Here is a 20129-nt window from a genome sequence, read left to right as displayed (position 1 = left end):
TGCTGGAGCACCTCACGCAGCCTCTCGAGGTGGCAGTCTTCTGCTGACGGTGGGTGGGCAGCACCCCTGTTCCCCCCAGGTCTCCGTAGCCGCACGTCTATCACGGGAAAGTGTCCGTCTTGCGAAGCTGCGCCTTCTTGCTCCTTGGAATCCAGCCCGCAGGTTGTTTATTGGGGACGAGATTTTTGCTTCTTGTTGTTGATGCTCCTTAATGTTTCTGGTTTGCTATCTTTTTCACATTTAAGTCCGGGACACGAGGCAGAAAGGAATCACTTTTTTTTTTATAAAAAGACCAGTACGCTCGATTTCTCCTCGAGCTCGAGTCTTCCAGCGTGTGTTAATTTAGAGACTCTGGGAGTGTGTGTGTGTGTGTGTGTGTATGTGTGTGTGTGTGTGTGTGTGTTTTCATCAATTGTGTTTGTTTCATCATTTGGGGGGAGGTGCTCTGATTGTCCCAGCTTTGTCCCATCAAATCTCCTTCAAGCTGCCCCCCAGGTCCCTGGTCAGAACCTTTAAGTTGTGAGAATGACCTTGTTCCCGGTCCAGCGAGACTCTTCTCCAAGTTAGAGGACGGAAGAGCCTCCTGCGTCTGGAAGCACAGGGCAGGCACAGGCCTTCCTGTCGCTTCTGTGCAGCAAAGCTGGTCTCAATTAGCTTTAAGCCCAATTAAACTCCCAGAGTCACATACAGAACACACGCAGGAAGACCAGAAGGCGAGGAGAAGGGGGCGGACTGGCCGGGACTGGCACAGCGGTGATTCCTTTCTGCCTCGTGTCCCGGACTTAAATGTGAAAAAGATAGCAAACCAGAAACATTAAGGAGCATCAACAACAAGAAGCAAAAATCTCGTCCCCAATAAACACCTGCGGGCTGGATTCCAAGGAGCAGGGAGGCGCAGCTTCGCAAGACGGACACTTTCCCGTGATAGACGTGCCGCTACGGAGACCTGGGGGAACGGGGTGCTGCCCACCCACGTCAGCAGAGGACTGCCACCTCGAGAGGCTGCGTGAGGTGCTCCAGCACCCACCCCAGGTGCAGTCAGGGAAACCAAGCAAGTCCTTCATCCCCGCCTGCCAGCGGCAAAGGCTCTCTCCCCCGGGTATCAGCGGGACCCCTTGGGGATTTCCACAGCCGACCCCACTGGAGAAGTTTCAGACTGAAGAGCGTGAACTTCCTCCCACATCCGGCAGTAACAAGGTCACCTCCACAGTGTGAGCGGAGACCACATGGGGATGGCAATTCCCACCCGGCAGGAGGGAGGAAACCCCGCGGGTGTCAGAAGAGGCTGCTGGGGGACCTGCCCTTCTCCGCCCACAGGGCGGTCAGGAGGCAGGCCCGCCCTGCAGGGCCAGGTAAGCCACCTAACACAGAGGCTTACATCAGAGTCAGTCACATGGACACGCCCACGTTTCAACTCAGAAAATCACTCACTATGCCAAGAAACAGATCTCACACTGAATGAAAAGGAATTCAGACATACCAACATCAACACGACTGCGATGGTAAAACTATCTAACGAAGGCTTTAGAACAGCCACCATAAATCTGCTTCCACAAGAAATAACGAGCTCAGATGCAAGGAAATCCAAAACCTTGGCAAAGCAATACAAGACGAACACTGAGTCGAATGGAAATTTTAGGACTGAAAGATAAAGAAAAGGCACTGAAAGATAAAGAAAAGGCGCAGTGGGTTATGGCACAGAAGAACGGAGGAGGGACAGGAAAGACTCCGTGAAAAGAAAAACAAACAAAGGAGGAAAATATACTCCATAAAACAGGAAATAGAGAAAGAAAGAAATCAAGAGAGTCTTGGGGACCTCTGGGGCTATTAAAGAAAAGAGTAATATTTGCATCATCAAAATCATTAGAAAAATAAAAATGTTATTTTTTTTAAAAAGGTCAAAAACTGAGAAAAAGAAAAAAAAGCAAGAAACATAAAAACAGAGAGAAAAATAGAAAACAGGAAGTAGATAATATAAGCCCTCATGGCAGCATCGCACCTTTCTTCACCCTTCTGTGTACGTATCCATTGTTGTTGCAAGTAGCAAGTCTCTTTTGCACATGAATAGTCATGACTCGAGAACTGTAAGAAAATTATCAACACTCCAAGAGATAGGTGGGTAAGTATCACGAGTGGAACCATCACAAATTAGAAAATGGAAACAATAAAGAAACATATGGAAAATGTCCAAGCACGTTTGTAAGGAACGCATAGAAAGCCAAGGAATAATAAAATTCAATTTTACACTTATTAAATTAACATACATCTAAATACACGTTAGGATTGAATAAAAAATGGAAACAGACAGAATCGCACTAATTCCTTCCCAGTAACATTGCAAATTGGTACAATTTTGGAAAACATAATGGGAATACATGTCAAGAGCGAAGAGAAAGTTATTAATCTTTGACCCATTAATCCAACTCCGGGGCATTTATTCCTATGAAATGATTCAGTGGAGGAAGTCTCTCCAGAGTTGACATTGTTTTGCCAACACAGACCTTCATTGAAACCAAGCTCATAAAAGCCACTTTGCCTTAGTCCTGCGTGGAGCTGCTCATTGGCCCGCCGGCCTAGCGAGGGGTGGGGAGTCAGCAGGTCCCCTCCCTAAGGCGCCTCGGCTCCCAGCAGCCCCAGGCTTACGTGCAGCTAATTGGGAAGAAGCAATGAGGATCCTGGCGAGCACTCGACCACGGCTCCTTGAATAATTTAATTACAGGTCCCGCCATAGAGAAATCAGCTTAATTATAAAACAGTAGCACCCAAGACTGTTATCTGTGACATAATTGGCCAAACTACTGAGTTTGAAAACTACAGAAAAATGAGCTGAATAAAGAGTGGTTGGAAAGGTCAACATCATTATCACCAGCTGTCACCAAGAGCGATGCCTCTGAGGCGGATTTCAAGAAATTTCCTGAGCAAGGTCATCCTGGAGAACTGTTTTCCTGTTTAAATGGAGACACACACACACACACACACACACACACACACACACACACACACACCTGGGCACAGCTCTGCAGCCATGAGGCAAACATCGGCAAACTAAGATGGCATTCTTTCTGTCCATGCTCTGCAGCGCCATTGCCTTGGCTAAGGGACTCAGGAGGTGAGTGGGGACCTGGCTGCGGAGGTGTGGGCGAGGCCTCTGCCTGCCTCCCCTCCTGCCAACCTGGACACACACCACGCTCACCGCCAACACCCTCCCCTCCCTGCACCTGGCTCCCGGGCCTCCCAACCTGGATGCTCACCGCCAACACCCTGCGACGGATCCCTTGGAAGCACCGCACACACGGCACTTCCGAACGTTCCATTAATCATAACCAACGTCTCCTTAGAGCAGCGGTTCTCAACCTTCCTCATGCTGCGACCCTTTAATATAGTTCCTCATGTTGTGGTGACCCCCAACCATAAAATTATTTTCGTTGCTACTTCATAACTGTAATTTTGCCTGTTATGCATCGTCATGTAAATATCTGATATGCAGGATGTATTTTCATTGTTACAAATGGAACATAATTAAAGCATAGTGATTAATCACAAAAACAATATGTAATTATATATGTGTTTTCCGATGGTCTTAGGCGACCCCTGTGAAAGGGTCGTTCGACCTCCAAAGGGGTCGCGACCCACAGGTTGAGAACCGCTGCCCTAGAGCATCAATCGACTTAAATCCCAAATGCCATCAGCCCCAGTCTTTTAAGACGTTACCATGTCACCCATCCTCTGGTTTTTCCCTCTCTTCCTTCTCTGCAATGAGACCCCCTCTCTGCCCCTGAAGTCAGCGCTTTCTTCCTCGCGTCTTCATCAGCCCTGCACACGCCACAGTGTCTGGCCGATAAGTCTCCTCTGGGCCTGGTTTCTCCCTCTGGAACGCCCCCATCGCGCTGCCCACAGACGGATGAATTTTCAGAGAAAATGCCTGAATCGCTCACTCTTTCTTCCTTTGCTTTAAATGAGCTGCTTGCTTCCTTTTGTTTCCCATTTTCTCCAATGATGGTTAGAAAGCAAGATGGATTGCAGGTGCCACGATCCGTGCTCAGGTGCAGGTTCGACTTGTCTGGCCAATTGATTCTTCCCTAAGTCCCTTCCCCAGGAGGGAAATGTCTGGTGCGCCCTCCCTAACTCCCCAAACAAAGGGGCAGGCCAACCGTTAACTCAGGTATTGCTCTCCACTAATGCTGGCATTCTAAAACCTCTGACACTGGGACCCGGCTGGTTTGGCTCAGTGGATAGAGTATCAGCCTGCAGACTGAAGAGTCCCAGGTTCAATTCCAGTCAAGGGCACATGCCTGGGTTGTGGGCTCAATCCCCAGTGGGGGGTGTGCAGGAGGCAGCCGATCAATGATTCTCTCTCATCATTGATGTTTCTATCTCTCCCTCTCCCTTCCTCGCTGAAATCAATGAAAAAATATATTTTTTAATGAAACCTTTGACACTTGGAAATGCGACATGGAAACCTGACGTGTGCTCTGAGAGGAGCGTAGTGGCTAAGATGGATGATTCTGCTTAAAACGAGCTTTCGTTTATCAATATTTTGATTTTCATATTTCATCATCTAGTTATCTCTGATTTTCCATTGGCCATTTCTGTTCTTCCTGGAGCCCCTCATTTTTTTGCTGTTGTTAAGTCTTTTCCATTCTTCTCATTTCTCCCCATCATCGTTTTCCCTCTGCCATCAGCTGCGCCCGCATTTCAGAATCTAATCTGTTTGACGAAACACAGAAACAATGCCGGGCAGGGAGGCAAGCACCCCCGGTCACGGCTTCTGTCGGGCTCCCTGACACCACGCCCAGCTCTGGGCAAACCTCAGAGTCAGTAGGCGGTCAAGGCATCCGAGGGTCTGTATTCTGAGATCCTCGGCCTCGCAGGGACCCTCAGGGGCTTCCATCCCCAGCAGCACTCCGTCCCGTGAGATACACAAAGGAATACTCAGCCGTGGGGGAGAAGGCAGTGAGCTGCTGTGTGTAAGGCCCATCTGTGTGGGAAGAGTTGTTCAGAGTCAAGTCCAAAAGCCACTTAATGAGAAAACAGAAATAACATCAATCATAATAACATAAAAATTGAATTTAGAGGGAGCACTATAAATAATTCCAAATGTTTATTGAACACTACAGTTGCTTCAACAATCCATAACTATAATCAGTACTTAGATTGATATATTTCATGTAATGAACTTTATGGTACAAAAGCTAGTTTCATCTGGCCGGCTCAGTGGTTGAGCGTCGACCTATGAACCAGGAGGCCACAGTTCTATTCCCGGTCAGGGCACATGCTCCGTTGTGGGCTCCATCCCCAGTGTGGGGCGTACAGGAGGCAGTCAATCCATGATTCTCTCTCATCATTGATGTTTCTATCTCCCCCTCCCTCTCCCTTCCTCTCTGAAATCAATAAAAATACATATTTTTTAAAAATGTAGTTTTACCCATTCTCCTAAGATTATAGAATACAAAAGTGAAATGCTTCCTGTTTTCTCAAAAAGGTCACTGAGCCACAGGAATCATGAAATATTCTGAGCCGTGGACACTAAGGCTCAGAGAGGCTCAGTCCCTCTCCGCCCTGCAGGACTGAGGAAGGGACTCGGGAAGGAGGTCCGCCCAGCTCTAGCGCCCGCCTTCTATTGTGCTTCTCCTCAGTGCAGGAGGACGCGCCATGCTCTGAAAGCATAATGTTCTAGAAGGTATGCATTTTTCCATAGCACCTCACTTACATCCAGGTACGTATCTCACCATCTTAATTAGTGGTGACATATTCCTGCTCCTTGCCCCCTCCCCGCTTTAATTGACACTATGTCATTGAGATTGAGAAGCGAGGAAAATTTGGTTTTGCTCCATCAGGAACTCATCTTCGTCACTCGTTGTCTCTGTGTCTTCCCCTAGGGCCCATGAAGTCATGATTCAGTCCCTCCCGGGCGGCACGGTCCGGCCCGGCCCATTCTCCACACCAGGCCCACCTCTGCCCTCGGTCAGGCTTCTGTGTCCAGTGGGCCCTGACACGGGAAGGCATGTGAGAATTTAGCTGTTTATAGTCTGGAAAAGTTCTGTGGGCATCACCTGGTTGAACTGTGAGGTCATCTGGGATAAGCATTTCCATTTATCAGATGGCGAAACAAACCAAGGCAGGAAGTTCCCCGCCAGTTAAATATGGAGTAGAAATTTGTAAGGGCAAGGGCAGATCCTAGAACTCCATTGCCCACGCTTCCTGTATTTCTGGTTTAGTCAAGGTGTGTTAACCAATGAGATTGGCTTAAAGGATGGCTGCAGAATTCTGCCAAAGGACTGTGGTCTGTAGCCCAGTGTTCTCACCGAGGTCCCTGGATCAGCACCACCCACCTCACCTAAGAACTTGTACCTGTAAATCCCTGGGTCCCTTCCCACATCTGGGAATCAGAAGCCCTGGGAGCGGCCTGGCACCTGTGTGTTAAGGCCTCCGGGGGATGGTGATGTGCGAGATCGAAGCATCAGGAACTCACCTGCCCCGGATACAGGCACTGAGCTCACAGTTTTCAACCTGCTCTTCCTCAAAGAGCCCGAGACATGGGAAGCTTACATTAGTGCAGGATGACCTTTGACCTTTTGACGCTGGATGTCCAAGGGAGGGGCTGGTGGCAGGACTGACCCTAGAAGAAGCAGGTGCTTCTGCAGCTGCCCCTGGGGTGAGGGACTGGAGGCCCCACAGCCCGCCTTCCTCATGAAAAAAATGAATATTTTTATTCATTTCAGAGAGGAAGGGAGAGGGAGAGAGAGATAGCAACATCGATGACTGGGCATGTGACCTTGACTGGACTCCAACCAGGGACTCTTCAGTCCTCAGGCTGACGCTTTATCCACTGAGCCACACCAGCTAGGGCTAATGTGTGAAACTCAACTGGGTCTTTGGTTTAGAAACATTTGGCTGAGAGCAGTCAGAGGTGGGTTGATAGACATATATGCAGAGAGGAATTACTGCAGAATGTTCACAGTGGTTGGACCTGGGTGGGTAAAACGATGATCATTTTACAACTGTCTTCAATGCATATGTGTTCGAATTTTTCAAACGTAAATGTTGATGAAAATTACAGAAATAAAGAAGGTTTATAGAGCAGGAAGGGTTCTAAAAATCGATTCTATGTCCCTCTCCACCAGCGATCTATGAGTAGAAATCTAGATGAAGAAAAAACTAGAGGGCAAGTATATTTTGTTGAACTAACCAACCTACTCCCACCTCCTGTTCTATGGTGATGGACCAACGCTGGCCCAAAACTATGTCTCTTTAATGAGCGCGATGACTCCCAGGGCCGGGGAAGCTTCTAAAAGTCTGCAAAGACCATGGAGACAGCTTCCTAATCAGCGGCTGTTTGCTCTCCAGACTCCTCCCCTCCCCTGACTCCCCCCTCTCCTGACTCCTCCTCCCTTCTGACCCTCCCCTCTGCTGACTCCTCTCCTTTCTGACTCCTCTCCTTTCCTGCCCCCTCCCCTCTCCTAGGCCTCTGTTCTCTGTTTTCCTTCTTAGACAATAAAATATTAGTATAACTGGAAAAGCAAGGAGAATGGAGCAAAAGGGTTTTTTAATACTGGTGACAACAGGTATCAACACACACGGACATGCACCTGGAGAGAAAGAGAGAGCTGGGAGGTGGTGAGCACTAGCCTTCTCCAGAAACTTTGTGAAATCAGATGAAATACATTTTGAAGTTTTTACAAATAAAATCTTGCTTCACACTCTTCCAAACGTCCCTTTCCCACAGGGAAGCATGCCAGGTGCTTCGGGTTCACATGCATAGAGCCACGATTTTCACACGAAGAAGACACCACCGTGTCTCGTGGCCTTTCACCCCGTCTCAGGACAGGGTGCTTCCTGTGGGGACCCCAGAGCACCGGGCCGGAGGAGGGGGGCCTGTGAGCCCGCCTGTGGCCTCGGAGGGCCACACCCCTGCCTTTCTCTCCACATCACACTCCACGGCTGAGGACTGTGTGAGTGAACCCACGGGTGTAACAAGTGTGTGTGCCTGAGACGGGGCCTGAGCTGTGCGTGGGTCTGTGTGCACACGTAGGTGCGTGTGCATAAAACCTGGTCCACCCGCTGGAGGCTGGAGAAGCCAGGTGGCTTCAGGACTCCGGCTTCGCCCTGTGGTGTTATGCCGCTTCCTTCCTTCTGAGCACTGTCCCCTTTGCGTTTGCGATGTGACTGAAATGGGGCAGATGAAGACCAAAGCCTCCACATGGCGCTTCCTAACATCACCCGCAGCTGCCCAGGCTCTGTCCCCTCGAGGAGAGAAAACAGCCTGGAGCTGAAAACAGAGGGTGTTACTCACTTTCTGATCTCCCTGCCGGAAATCCTGGGAGCTGTCTGCAGCCCGGCCTGCAGGGCCTGGGGGTACTTTTGCCTCTTGGTGGAATAAGGACGATGGGGCCAGGGGCCCATGAGCCCGCCTCGCCCGCCTCGGGCCACCAAAGTGTCATTGCAATCTCGTCTCCCCAGAATGAAGGCCCCTGCACCGCCCGGGTTTTGAATTTTCTTGTAAAATGTGCTCATTCCTCCTCCGGCTTCTCCGAATATTCCAGGGAGGGTTCATATGAACAGGCGCGCTCAGAGCACAGCGCCCCTGCGTGGGGTAGAGCTCACACGTGCCTGTGTCTTCTGTTCTGTTCCGTGTTTGTATCAAATGGGAAGGAGAGGGCACCGCCTCCCCTCAGAGTGCCCGTCCTCTCACTGCCTCCAGCAGCTGACGGGGGCTGTTTGGGGTTTGATGGGATAGAAAAAGGTAGTTGAACTATTGTCGCTTGCTGACAAGCAGTTTGTTCTATAAGAAAACCTCATATAGGTTTGATATTATAGAACAGGCCATGTGTATTCAATTGGTTTTAGGAGAGACGCGGTTTAGACGCATAAAAATAGGGTGCAATTTCTTTTCCAGGAAATGAGTTACGGTTTCACCCTTGATTGAACGCACTGGTTCTAATTTTATTTCCCCCAATAAAATAGAAGATTCTGCGAGTTGGATGGATGCTTCCCGTTTTCCTGGCCCAGGTAGTTGTGCATTTCTGCTGAAATGGAAAATTACCACATTGGGTAGTCTAACAATGCCACCAAAGCCATAGTAACCCCACTGATCCCACTCTCCCAATACAGGACCCCTCAGGGGATATTGGACTGCCGGTTTGGGCCCGATCCCCGCAGGCCAGGCCGAGAGACCCCATTGGTGCATGAGTCCATGCACTGGGCCTCTAGTATGCATATAAGATCTTTGGTTAATCTCTTCCCGCCCTTGCCTTCCCCCCCTTCCCTCTGAGATTCATCAGTCTGTTCCATGTTTCCATGCCTGTGCATCGAGCATCTGCCCCCTGGTGGTCAGTGCGCGTCATAGCTACTGGTCGAACGGTCATTCCTGTCATTCTGGTCATTTGGTCGCTTAGGCTTTTATATATATAGAGATGGTGACTCACAACGGGTCACGGAGTGGTGGGAGAAATGGCCAGTTCTAGGGTCTGGGAGGAGGGGTGTGAGGTCAGGAATCTATTAGAAATGACGTCAAGTAGCCAGAAATGTAGGGTCAATAAGCAAACCACTAACAGCAAAGAGCACAACATGGAAATATTAGAAAATGCAAGCGTACTCCTCTCTTCTCTACAATCAGTTCAGTGAGACTCTTCTCCGAGTGGAGAGGGCTTCATCGCTTCGCCAACTGCGCTTTAAATTATCGTTCCCTCAGAGAAGACACAGTCTGCTGTTCACAGTCCTCGTCCCTCAGTGACATTGCTGAGCGCCTGGTGACGAGGGACTGATCGCTCTTCTCTTGGATCCAACCCAATAGACCTGGAAACTCTGGAAGACCGGGAGTGCTGAGCATTAACAGGAGTGACTCTATTTCAAAATGTAGGCGAGCTACCGAAACAGAAAACGCTGATATGCCAGTGTGTGTCAGGATCAGAAGCACTCAGAACCGCAGTCATTTAAGAAAATACATTTGAAATTGATTGGATCTGAGCGCTCACCTCTGGGCAGGCACACCGTGGCATGGGCCCTGTGCCAGTCATGATACACTCTGCAGGTTCGCTTCATGATGCCCGCAGAAGACTGTGATGTCCAGCCAGACTCACAACAGCAGACATGGAGTCCATGGTTAGCAGGGGAGCTTGCAAGGTAAGTATTTTGTGAAATAAATATTTTGGGGAAACCAGCATATTGAGAGATTGTAAATGAGTGATGAGGAAAGAAAGAGCCCTGGATGGTATGGCTCAGAGCGCTGGCCTACGCACCAAAGGCTCCCGGGTTCGAGTCCCGATCAAGGGCATGTACCTGGGTTGCAGGTTCTATCCTGGCCCAGGTGGGGGCAAGTGCAGGAGGCACCAATGAATGTGTCTCTCTCAAATTTATGTCTCCCTCTCTCCTTCCCCTGCTCTTCCACTCTCTCTAAAAATCGTTGGAAAAATATCCTTGGACAAAGATCAAAAAAAAAAAAAAGAAAAAAGGGGTAAAGCATACATTATTATTGCCAATCCCCTTTCCATTTCATATTATCAGGTAAAGCCACAGAATTCACCAAAAATTTATTCTTATACCTGAGATAGCCTTCACTTCAAGCATTTTGTAGGCATTGCATACATTTTATCATGCTAAGTTTTAAAATTCAACTTAGTGTGTGATGATTTCTTCAGAAAAACAGGCAAAATATCTATGAAGACAATACTACCACCACTGGGGGAACGCTTGACCTTTTACCTTTCTCTTTTATGAATTTTACTTTTAAAATATATGCCAGGGTAAATGTGTTTCTACAAGCCCAGCTGCTTAAACACATTTGAAATTTAATGGAAGAAACGTCCCAATGCATTCATATTACAAGGTGAAACGAAGGACAAAAGTAGTGTCAGTCTTGCCAATAGAAATCTGACAGTTATTGGAATAGTGATAATAATCCTGGTTCCACTTCTGTTGTTTTAATATAAAACAAAGCGGAAACCAATCCAGCAATACATTTTGGTTTCTCCAGTACTATGCAACAAGGAAAAATATTAAGGTTTTATTGCTTTTACTTTTTCTTTTTTTCTGTTTCATTCTTCTTTGCATTGAAATTACTTATTCAAATTCATATTCTAAACGATGATATATTCTAAGTATAAAATAATTTTCGTATAAGCCTTGTGAAGGCAAATTCCCTCTTTCTTCTCTCTGTTTCTGGATGTGACTACATGTCTACCATTTTAAACAGAATTTGGGGTTATTCACGGATAATTACAATGAAATCAAAAATCAACATCGAATAATAGCAAACACAGTGTAAGGAGAAAATTTAATACCAGGAAACTGACCTATGAGAATGACAGTGCAGGTAACTGTTACTCGAAAATCAGTGAGAACACAAAAGTATTTACTCCCTCTTTATTTCCATCTGATTTATTTTCTCCCTTTTCACACCCCCTGAAAGCAGGGGACCAGACCTCCCCTTCATTCCTCTGGAAGTCACTACATAGGTGTGACCTCAGAGTGTCAATGAGACACCCAGGTGCCAACTCGGGGCTCAGTACCAGCTCCCACATCCTCCTTCTTCTCCCCCTTAATCTATGGAGAATGAAACAATTCAAAATATACATTTTTAAGAAGACAGCTTTGTTTTGATGTAGCCCTTCTTAGCTATTGTTTTTGCATTTGTTGCTTGTGCTTTTGGTCTCATACCCAAGAAATTATTGCTAAGACGAATGTCAAGAAGTTTTCCTCCTAGTTTTCTTTTAGGAATTTTATAGTTTCAGGTCTTATGTTTAAATCTTTTACTGATTTGGATACTTTTCTGTATGGTGTAAGATCGGGGTCCAATTTCCTTCTTTTACATGTGAATGTCAAGTTTTCCCAACACCATTTGTTGGAGGCTATTTTTCACCATTTAGTGTTCTTGGCACCTTTGTTGAAGACGAGTTGACCATATGTGTGTGGGTTTATATCTGGCATCTCTGTTCGGTTCCACTGGTCTATATGTCATAAACAAGTGGGATTAAATCAAACTAAATTGCCCTGAACAGCAAAAAACACAATCAACAGAATGAAAAAAGGCAATCCATGGAATGGAAGAAAATATCTGCAAACCATATGAAACTTTCAGGGTTCTCCAGAGAAATAGAACCAATAAGGCATACAAACGGGGAGATTAGGGGTGCTGGTCCCGTGCAGTCAAAATGTTTGACTCTCCAAAAACATAACTTCTAATAGCGTGCTGATGCCTGGAAGCCTTACCAAAAACCTAAACAGTTGACTAATACATATTTTGTATGTTATGTTATATGTATTATATATTGTATTCCTATAACAAAGTAAGCTAGAGAAAAGAAAATTACTAAGAAAACCTTAAGGAAGAGAAAATACATTAACAGTGTTGATTGGGAAAAAAAAATGCACGTATAAGCGGACCCATAAATTCAAACCCATGTTGTTCAAGGGTCAACAGAATATATATTATGATGAGAACTGATTGTGAGGAATTGGCTCACGTACTTAGGGAGGCCAAGTCCGAGTCCCACAGTCTGCTGTCTGCAAGCGGGAGACCCAGGGAAGATGGTGGAGTCATCCCAGGCCTAGTCTGAAGGCCTGAGGGCCAGGCAGCTGCTGGCATTAATCCCCGGCCAAGGACAGGAGGAAAGACATATCCCAGCTCAACGGGCAGATAGGAAACAAGAGAGAAAAATCTGTCTTTCCCACATGTTTGTTCTCTGCACGCCCTCAACGGATTGGGTGATGCCCACCCAGACTGGGTAGGGTGATTTCCTTGACTGAGTCCACTGACGCAAATGCTCGTCTCATCCAGAAACAGACACACCCAAATCCTGTTTAATCTGTGCACTCTTGGCCCAGTCCAGTTGACACGTAAAATTAGCCATTCCGCTATGTATTTCATAAGGAGTTAATATCCAAAATATGTAAGCCAGCCCTACGACTCAATGGCAAAACAAACAAACAAAAACAAATAACCTATTTTCAAAATGGGCAAAGGACTTACACATTTTTCCAAAGAAGACATGCGAAGGCCCAACAGGTGATGGAAAGATGTCCAACATCAAGGTTATCAGGGAAATGCAAATCAAAATTACATTCAAATACCTCCTCACAACAGTGGGGTATTTATTATCAAAATAAAAAACAAAAGATTGCAAGTGTTGGGGAGAACGTGGAGAACATGGAACCCTTCTACACTATTGGTGGGAATGTAAAAGAGTGCAGCCATTTTGCAAAACATGAGGTTTCTACAAAATTTTAAATTTTAAATAGAGCAGTCAGACGATCCAATAATTCCACTTGCTTATATATATGCAAAACCATCGAATTCAGGATCTCCAAGAGATATCTGCACTCCCACGGACAGCATTATTCATGATAGTCAAGTTATGGAAACAATTCAAATGTCTATGAAATACACAACTGAGTATTATTCATCTTTTAAAAAGAAAGAAATACTATTTGTAGCAACATGGATGAACCTGGAGGATATTCGGCTCCATGAAATAAGCCAGTCACAGAAGGCAAGCACTGCAGGATGCCTCTTATATGGGGTCCCCACAATATTCAGACTCACAGAAGCAGAGACTAGAAGAGTGCTTATCAGGGGCAAAGGGAGCTGCTCGATTGGTACAGAGTTTCATTTATGCCAGAGAGGCCCGTTCTAGAGTTCTGCTCTGGAACATCGTGCCCACAGTCAACGATACTGTACGGTGCCTTCAAATTTTGTTAAAAGGGCAGGTTACCCCCAAAAGAAAGAAAGAAAAAGCAAAAGGACACCAGGCTCCTTTTGGAGGCGATGCAGTCTCCGCCTTGACTATGGTGATGGCATCACATGTGACCGCATGGACAAAAGTAAAGGCTGCTTTTGTAGCTAGAGGTCAGTTCACGCTGGTCTCCTCCCTGATGCAATATTATCTTCCCAACTGAAGTGTGTTCTCATACCAACTAGTTTCTAGCTTTTTTTATTATTATTTTAATGTAAGTGGAGCTGGTATCGATTGGTTTCCAAACCCTCAAGGACTTCCTCTCTGGTCCTCTGTAGGATAAGTTTGCTGGCCCTGCCCTAGAACAATGCCGTCTTTTTGGTCATATTTTATGATAAACCAGTAGATCCACATAAGGGTCTAGGGCAGAGGAAGGGACGAGGAGGAGAGTGACTGTCCCTCAAGGTCGTGCCCCCGAAGATGTGCGTTTTTCTTTTGTCCTATCTCGTAAACCTGAACTTGGCCGAATGACCACACTTAGCTACCCAGTGGACCGGGGGTCTTGTCTGTGTCCTATGAGCTGTGAGCCCTGGTGCACGACTAAGAATCCCATCACTCTGTGCAGGTGAGACTCGCAACCCTCGGAACGAGAGCGAAGGCGATCCTCATTTTCATTCCAGGAAGAATCAGCCCAGCGCAAGGGCACCGATGCCTCCATGTTTGTGATGCTAAACAAATGTTTTTATTAAAAAGCGACAGTGATCCTTTTATAAGTCAGCACCCGGCGCTGCTTCCGGGAGCCCTGACATTTTATGATTGTACACAGTGTCGGCGACCAGTTATTCACTGCATTCTGATTACTTTCCAGTTATTCTGGGATTACATCTATGGGGCTTAAGCTGGTAAAATCCCCACATCGTTAAGAACACAATGAGAAAGCTGTTAAGAATGCATACACAGCAGCCAGCACAAGGCCAGCAGCCCTGACCCTGGCTTATGCACCATAAATGACTCTTTCATTTTCATTTGTTCAATGCCAATTGTTTTCATTATGAATCTACTATGGAATTTTAAAAAAACATTTTTGAAAACTAAATTAATAAGAAGTCAGATTTTACTATACTAATGCAAACTCCCTAAGCACCTCTGTGTATATTTTTTTATGCAACTCTCATATATCTCTGTTTTTATTCATAATTGCTTTCAGAGTATTGAAACCTGCTTAAAATCTGGACATAGGTGTGGTAAATGTTTCCCTCCACATCCCGCATGGTTCAGAGTTCAGGATCTGGAAGAGGAGCCGCACACAAATGAGAGAAGAGACAAGAGATAATTTGGAAATATTGGGGGACCAGGCGGGTAAGTCCAACTCAAGAGGAAGGACTTCCACTGGTGCTCAGGCCACGCCAACCTTTTATTGACTTGGGATACACCCATAGCCCTTAGGCAGGCAATTTTCCAGTAACAGGCAGACTAGCCCATCAGCAAGGATTTACATAATAGTAAATGGGGAAGTTGCTTCAGCTACCACTGTCTGGACTAACAATGGGTGCACAGCCCTGACCTTTGCAAGGGCTTCAAGGATCACCAGCCTTCCGGGTTCCTTGTCCACACCTCTCTGCTAGTGAAGACAATAGGCGGTCTCCCACAATATGTAATAGTATCATCAAGAAGTATTTATAGCTCATAGTGTCAGCCTCTTTGAGTTTGGGGCACAGACTGATTCCAAAAGAGATTGGTTAATAATTCCTCTTCTGCCAATTCCATTCCCACTGACACAACACCAGAACTTTCCACATTCCCATGACTAAGTTCTCATTATATCCATCCAAACCATCATTCAAGAGAGGGGGTGATACAATGACATTTTCAGACCAAGCCTGTGAGGACGTCTATAGAGATCTACGGTTGCACTTTTAAGGGTCCACCCAAAGCTATAAAGCCACGCCAGGAACTCGTCCGAATTCGTCTGTAACCCCCACGCGTTAGGATGAACCCCCCCTAACCCCCCTTGGTGTGGACCTACGTTGTTGTGTTTCCCCACCTTGGGAAGGTCCTTGCAAGGGAAGCTGCTGGGGCATCTGAATAATAAAAAAATCACACATTTTTAAACTCTGTGTATCTGCTTGTCTACAGAGGACCATAACTGGTCCAAGATTGGGACGTATATTACCAAGTTTGTGTCTCAATTAGCAAAAGAGGGAATTACCGGGGGGCACAGGTGGACGGTGCTCTGTCCAGTCTAGTTGCTCAGCAGGTGCTCCTCCTGCAGGCTCCCCCTCCCCCATCTCCACTCTCCCGAGGCAGGCAGGGTGCTCTGACTTCCCTGAGATGAGGTCCAAGCTCATTCTCACCCACAGCCATCGCTTCCTTTTGCTAACGTCTGACTATGGATATCAATGACAGGCCGGGGCATGACCGTCACCAAAGGGGGACACGCCCTCTCAGCACTAACTCAGCAACCTTTGATACCCACAATGTTCCAAGATAAAGGAGAAATGAACAGTATTAAGAACCATTACCCAATTTTTTTTAAGTAATTGCAAAATCTAACATCAAGAGAACAGTTCATGACAGTGGGATTCTAGGATTTATTTTTTTACAGAGGAAAAAAAAAAGGAGTAGTGTAAATTAGAAAATGGATATATTTTGAACATCCATGAAATTATTGGGCATTGTTTTTGAAATGTCTCAATAGACATTATATTTCTTAACACATTGACAGTAACTCTCCATTTCCAAGATGAGAAAAATGAGTTTCAGGAGCAGTAAGCAGCTCGCAACATTAACTTAGCTAATAAGTGGTAATCAGGATATAAAGATACTGACCAAGGAGAGGTGCCTGGTCCAGGGAGAGTCAGGGAGCGTAGAAGAAGTGTCCGCTGAGAGGCAGGAAGGTGTGTGAAGACAGGCCTGGCTGCTCACAGCTGGCCGAGCGGAGACGTGGTTCTAGGATGAGGATCACAGGACACACTGCACACTCCTAACCTTGACCTCTGCCCCCCTTCAAGGGGGAGGCAAAGCTGGAAGGGAGGCCTGACTGGGGACAGCCGTCAGGAAGGCCCGCCCCCTTGGCTGTCTCAGGCCCTGGGTCACTGCACAGTAGGTGGCTGATTTAGTTCTCATTAGACTGTGACAAGTGTGCACCCTGACTGAACTGGGGAATGGGCCTCGAGGTCAGGGCTGGAGGGTCTCCATTCATTAGAATCTTGACCTCAGAGTCAGAGGAAACTGGTCTGACATTCTCAGAGTCCACAGCCCCGTGCCAGACAGCCAGGCATCAGTCAAACAAGAAACTTCATCTGCGGGAAAAGTCCCTGACCTTTTCGCCTGCCTCAATGTTCATCATGTTGAAGACCGGAAAGAAGCATGTGGGGCGTCACCATTGTTCTGTGCGCCCACAATCAACTCCAGTGTGAGCCTGAGACACCACATGGGCCTTGGTTCCTGGTACCCACCTGGACGTCCCCATTAATGGCCACAGATCAACAAGTGACTCATCTAAGAATACCTGCTCTGTTGCCTCTGTCGCTCTCAATACCTACAAACCCATTTCTTATAAGATGTCACGTCGAGACAAGCCCAGGGTGGTTCCAATTCTGTCTTTGCTACTCTCTGTTGTGAGGCCCTGGAGAAAGCAGTTTACCTCGTGGAATCGAGGTCCTTTGTCGCCATATGATGACACTGACCATCTCACACACAGGGTGGTTTAGAAACCAGGAACGTACGGACCTGGACCCAGCAACACTGGGTCAACAGGAGCTTGGATGGCTGTGGCATCGCTGGGGCCCCTCTGTCCATAGACGCTCATCTGAGTCCCTTCAAGGGTCAGAAAGTCAGTCTGTGGATGCGGAAACCAAGGTGCAGAGCGGAAAACCCGCAGAGCCAACTGGCGAGAACCCATAGGACCGAGCCCGAAGCTCTTCCTGGCAGAGTCCATGGGCAGAAATACTGGCTGCTCCAGCCCAGCACCCAATCGATGCTCCGATTTTTTAACTTAAACATAAGCCATACAGTTAGAAGATAAAAGGTAAAGCTTGTGTCTTCTGTAGCTTTGAGAAAAGTCCTTGTATTGGGACATGAAACCTCACAGGTGTAGGTGGCACCTTAGAAACCCAATTGCCTGATGTTTGATGGATTTTCCTCCTCCCCTGGCATGTGGAGGCTGAGTTTTGGTTTTATAGCTGAAATGTGTCACGTGGATTAAGAAATTAAAAGCCTGTTCTTGAGAAATCTGTGGAGACGGGGAGGAACCGGCCAGAATGCCATCGCCCCGCCAGGTCTGCAGTCTTGAGAGCCTTGGTGTCAAGTTCGTACTCAATTGAGAAAGACTTTTCATCGCCATCCCGGCTTCTCTGCCCTTTGGCTTTATTTTTCTTCAGTTCTTGGGGGAAGAAAACATAAAAACTCCCCAAACCCCCCGAATCTTTATATCTTTTACCGCGGGTGCTAAACTGCCCTTTTCTTCTGTGTAGATGTGAAAAGATACGGGCTTCCCTCTGGTGATATTTGCTCTGTGGGAGAGAAGCTGGAATAACACTCCGGACGCAAATAGACTACCAATGAGCGCAGCCCTCTGGCACTCACTCTCCGGGTGTTGATTCACTCTGGGCATGAAAGGCTGCTGCTGGACCGAAGCAAGCCCAGGGCAGCACCGTCCACGGGAGCAGCGGGCAGGCCCTGGGACCCCTCACTGCCAAGGCCGCTTAGCAACGCGCCCGCCGTGAAGCTCTCCTCCAGCCTGTGAAAGCGGCTCCATTTCTCCGCGCACACTCCCTCCCATCCAAGCGGCAAGTTTGGAAAGAAAATGAATCATTACTGAATGCAGCAGATGCGATCAGCAGAGATATCATACTGCCGTGTGCTTGATTTCCAGAGTCCCTGACTAGCGGAGCCATATTGTCTGTGAAGCCACCGCATACCTGTGAGTCATTGCTATCTCTCCACAGGAGAAACTGAGAGTCGGGGACCCTCCAGGAGCTGCCCCAAGGCCCAGCCTTTGAACACTGGAGGCGGGGTTTAACCCTCAGTGTCTGACACCTGCTTAGATGATTACGCCTCACCAAAAGCTCAATATCTTGTAATGTATTACTCTTCTGCTGAGATTTGCCAAAGCCCATCCCTCGAGTTTACCACCTACATTAGCTGCTCACTGGAGGTTGATTGAGTGAGTGATAAATCTGAATTAAGGGTCAACTGACAAGTTCTTAGTTTTTCTACCCCTTGACAATGTCAACTCAATTGCATCTATATATATAAAAGGCTAAGTGACCATCCGACCGTCTGACCGGCTGGTACATATGACGCGCACTGACCACCAGGGGCAGATGCTCAATGCAGGAGCTGCCGAGCTGTGGTGATTTGGCAGCAGTGGTTCTCGGGTGACACACCCGGGAACCAGAGAGGAGGGAGCCCGATTCCTCGCCGGTCGCACAATTCCACCTCGGCCGTGGGTTATGTGTTGCTGGGGCACTGTCGGCCCTGAATCTGGCTTACTGCACACTTGGGTTTGCGTTCCACACCCTGTACAACAGCAACTTTGCAGAGTGCCTCTCGCACTCTGGACCCCTATCTATCTATATATATAAAAGGCTAAGTGACCGGCCATAAGTCCTACGCACACTGGTGGTTTAAAAATAAACATGGACTCATGCATGCATGATACATATAAAGCTCTTGCTGGTGCCAATCGCATGCATGTGTTTTGATCTGTCATTGTCGCTCGTGAATTTGGTTGACACTTCTATTATAGAGAAAGGGCGAATAGCAATATTAAAATATTTCTTCTGGTTAATTACCTTTTGATGTGCATGAATCCGTGCACCAGGCCCCTAGTATGACTATAAAACTGTACTTATCCCCTTATGTGTTTCCCAGGCAGCAGCAGAGCAAAATCTTTAAGCTCCTAGTAATACTAGTGTCTGGGTTAAAACTCAGTCTCTTTCCAAGAAAATTTAGTTCAGTTCACATACTACTGTGTTGAGCACTTTCCTTCATGCCTCCACTCTTCTTGTTATGGCCCCTGAGACCACATAAATGCCAGGGTTTTTATGTATTTACTAGAGGCCCGGTGCACGAAATTCATGCACTCGGTGGGAGCAGGGGGGTCCCCTCAGCCCAGCCTGCACCCTCTCACAGTCCAGGAGCCCTGCAATGGATCGCCCCAAAGAGGTAGGCCCTGCCCACTCGGCAGGGGCTCCATGATGGACCGTCCCCGCAGAGAGAGGCCCAGGCTACCTGCCGCAGCGCCACCACAGGGTAGCCTGGGCCTCCCTCTGTGGGGCAATTGTGGAGCCCCCTGATTGGTCGCCCTGCTGGCTGGTGGCCTGGGCCTCCCTCTGCAGGGTGATCATGGGACGGGGGCCGGGCCCTCCCGACCAATCGCATCACACCCACCTTGGCTGGCCTGGTGCCAGTGGGTGTCATAGCATGGTCATCCGGATGGTCTTTCCACTGTTC

The sequence above is a fragment of the Myotis lucifugus genome, unplaced genomic scaffold, assembly GCF_000147115.1.
Source record: "Myotis lucifugus unplaced genomic scaffold, Myoluc2.0 scaffold_374, whole genome shotgun sequence".
In the NCBI taxonomy this organism is placed as follows: domain Eukaryota; kingdom Metazoa; phylum Chordata; class Mammalia; order Chiroptera; family Vespertilionidae; genus Myotis; species Myotis lucifugus.
The sequence above is the reverse complement of the archived record's forward strand: the minus strand, read 5'-3'. Positions refer to the sequence as shown.